The sequence below is a fragment of the Cupressus sempervirens genome, chromosome 4 (assembly GCF_028749045.1).
Source record: "Cupressus sempervirens isolate cs-2001-9-10 chromosome 4, ASM2874904v1, whole genome shotgun sequence".
NCBI lineage: Eukaryota > Viridiplantae > Streptophyta > Pinopsida > Cupressales > Cupressaceae > Cupressus > Cupressus sempervirens.
In genome coordinates this window covers 257,877,716-257,881,377 of record NC_143121.1, presented here as the reverse complement: position 1 = coordinate 257,881,377, position 3,662 = coordinate 257,877,716, and positions in this window count along the sequence as shown.

Sequence of the window (3,662 nt, the reverse complement as noted above, 5' to 3'; positions counted from 1 at the left end):
GGTCGCCAATATCTATAGTCTATTGTCAATGTTTTTAACTTCCATTCATAGTTATTTGTATCTCTGAATGTTGTCATGTATATATCATTCCTATAAATGTCTCTTGTATACAGATGTGTTGACCACCTCAACCTTTCATTATCTATCCACTATTATATTGCAACACAGGTTCCCCATCAATTTAGGTTCATAAATACATATTTACATTTGCATATATTAACCATTGGAACTTGTTCTTCAAACTTGTGATAATTCTGCTCTATATTGAGTTTGGTCAAATGTCATCTTTGATTTTGTCACCCTTCTTGCCTTAGTACTCTATCAAAACTTATCCATACATCATATATGACATACTTAGTTGATCTAACCCTGAGCTCTCACTTCTTCTTGTATGTCAATCCATTAGGACAATCTCGATAAGTGAGAAAATAGGCAATGTTTCAAAACCAAGGGTCTTGGAGACTGACCATTAGAGCTCTTGAAGATTCCTCTTCTTGACTTGGGCCTTGATTTTCTGCAATTGTCTTGCACAAGCCATTTCCTCGCACCAGCTTGGTTGGCTTTAGCTCTATGTCATATTCTTGTACATTTTCTATCCATACACCTCTAGTGTTACATCCTATCTCTTGTTAGGTCAATATGTTCTTGACAAGTGAATCAAGTATAAATACAATAGAATGAGAGTGTAAGAAATAGAACCTGAAATTCTTGAGTGCTCTTACCACTGCATAGGCATGCTTTTCCATCTAAGAGTATCTGAACTCATGTTCCTTAAGGGGAGTACTCATTAAAGTGATTGGTGCTTGGATACCTTCCCTATTCTCTTGCATGAGTATTGTAGAAAACATATGGGCCAAGGCATATCTGTACAACATGAAATCTTTAGTATAATCTGGGTGAACCATAACAGGTGCCTTAGCTATGGCGTCCTTGATTTGATCGAAATCCTTTCTCCCAGAATCATTCCATTTGAAACTTTAGCTACCCTTCATCATGTCAACTATGCATTTAGTAATTTTAGAAAAATTACGATGAAGCATCTCAAAAAGTTCACCTGTCCAAAGAATGACTTGACTCCAGTTTTACTTGCTGACAGATTCAATTGTTGGATGGCTCTAACACACTCAGGATCAATCCTAATGCCTTCTTAGGAGACTATATGACCTAGCAATTTTCCTTCGGTAACAAAGAAAACAAACTTCTTAGGATTGAGTGAAATCCCATGTTCTTTACATCTTCTTAGCACTTTCTCCAGATCCCTCAAGTGATCTTTTCTTTTCTTGGAGAAGACGATCAAATCATCCAAATATATAATGATGATCTTATCCTTGAGATCAGAAAAAGAGGAATTCATGGCCCTTTGAAAAGTGGCTACAACATTAATGAGCCCAAAGGGCATTCTATTATATACACAAATGTTCCCAAAGGGGTGTTGAATGTTGTCTTAAACTAATCTTCCGGGTCCACCTCAATTTGGTTAAAACCCAAAAATCCATCTAACATGGACATCATTTCAAATCTTGTGACTATTTGCAATAAATGACCCATGTTGGGCAAGGTGTAGTTGTCCTTCAAAGATGCCTGATTCAAATTCCTATAATCCACACAAATTCTAATCTCCCCATTCTTTTTTCGAATAGGAACAATATTGGCTATCCATGTTGAATGGTATATAGGGTAGATGATTCTTGCTTCTAGCATCTTGTGAACTTCTCTAATGATGGAATCTGAGACCATGGGATTGTAATTACATTGCTTCTATCTAAAATGAGTGACTTTAGGCTTGAGGGGAATTTTGTGCTTGAATTCACCATTTCTAAAGATTTTTGGGTCCTCATATCCCCAAGAAAACACATCTTGGTATTCTGTTAGTAGTCCCTTAGCCTTAGGCCTTTCTTCGTTAAGTAGTTGCTACCAATATTAACCATTTTAGGTTTATAATCGATGCCAATTTTCATTCCTTCATATTCTCCAGAAGTGCCACCTTTCCTACCTCTTTCCCTTCTGATAAATGCATTGTGCCTATCAAACAGTTTTTCAAAGGAAATGAGATGTCTAGTAATCTTATTACCTTTGAGTTGTTTAGCTCAAAGCTCCAACTCCTTCTTGCTGTCAAGGGAGAAATCTTTGCAGGCACTTTTGCTTCCTTCGAAATATTGATCATTGAAAGGTTCAGATCCTTCTAGGAAAGAATGGATCTTATTATCATTGTTGAAGACTTGTCATGTCTCAATGTTCTCAGGGACATTAGGCCTAAATAAGACTTCAACCTTGAACTGATTATCTATGAAATCTGAGTATGGAAGTAGAAGCGAGGATGATGTAGCTAATAGATATGTCCTTGCATTCTGCTCCCTTGGAATAAGTTGTATTGAGAGGGCATTCAAGTCTTCAATCTCATCCTAGACCCTATTTTTGTAGTTCCTAAGCCTCACATTCTTCACAGTATATAGAGCTTGAATTTGCTTTACTACAAGCTCCACATCTCCTTGAGCTCTCAAGACTTTCACTCATCTCTTACTTTGCAGCAGTTATATCTAACAACAAGGCTTTGTACTCTATTGTATTTTTGGTGTTTTTGAATTGCAGCTTGTATGTGAGTTGTGGTATCTCTCCATCTGGGAAAACAAGCACCATGCCAGCTCCAAACCCAGCAGTAGCACAACTGCCATCAAACTCCAGGGTCCAAATACCTAGATCACTAGGAGGATCTAATTGTTCTTCTGAATAATTAAAGTCAAAGAACATCATGTAATTTTCCGCATCTCTTGATATAGGATCTGTGCCTTAGGATCATCAGACTTCAAGACTATTAATTTGGCCTTTTCCTTGGGTTCCAACTTGATTTTCTTATTACCCACAAGAATAATGGCGTGAGACCAATCCATCTTGATTTCCCCTCTCATGTCCCTACAGAAGCTTCTACTCAAAAGCATGTCATAACTAGTCGAAATATCTACTACCACGATAGTCAACTTTATTCTCTTTCCAAGGTAAGCGACTAATGCTACTTGTGCATCTTTTACTTGTCATAACAGGGGGACTTATTTTTCATCCATGGAGTAGTAGCGTCCAAATGTCTTGGTCAGGGTCAAGCCAAGGGCACGAGCAATAGAAGAGGGCATAGCATTATTAGGGGCTCCAAAATCAATTATGTAGTTACTAAGCTTATGACCATTTATGCATAAGGAGACATAAAATGGATCTGGCTTCTGCCCAAGGGAGGTAGCCATGACTGAAACTTCTTCTTCTTTGAAGAGAAAAGGCTAGATAGACTCTTCTTCAGCTAGTGGACCACTACTTAATTGAGGTTGGTCACTACTAATGGTAGAATTGACATTAGGTTGAGTTTTAGCATTGGCATCACCTTACAATAGTTTACCAACTTTTGTAATTCAGCAGGCTAGGTTTTGTACCTAGATACGAGCATCTTTACAATATTGTACCATATCAAATGAGGATTAAGGCTTACCAATTGGTTCAAACTTTTTCTATTCTTTCCTCCAAGATGAGGAAGCGAATGCCCCAACTGCAGCTGATGAAGGGCCAGTGGTTGTGTTCTGGATGGGAATAAAGTTCATCGAGTTCTTTTCTCTTTGACTTCTTATTGCCATGGTCATCTGAATTTCATCCAGGGTGGCAAAGCAATCACCTCCAACTTC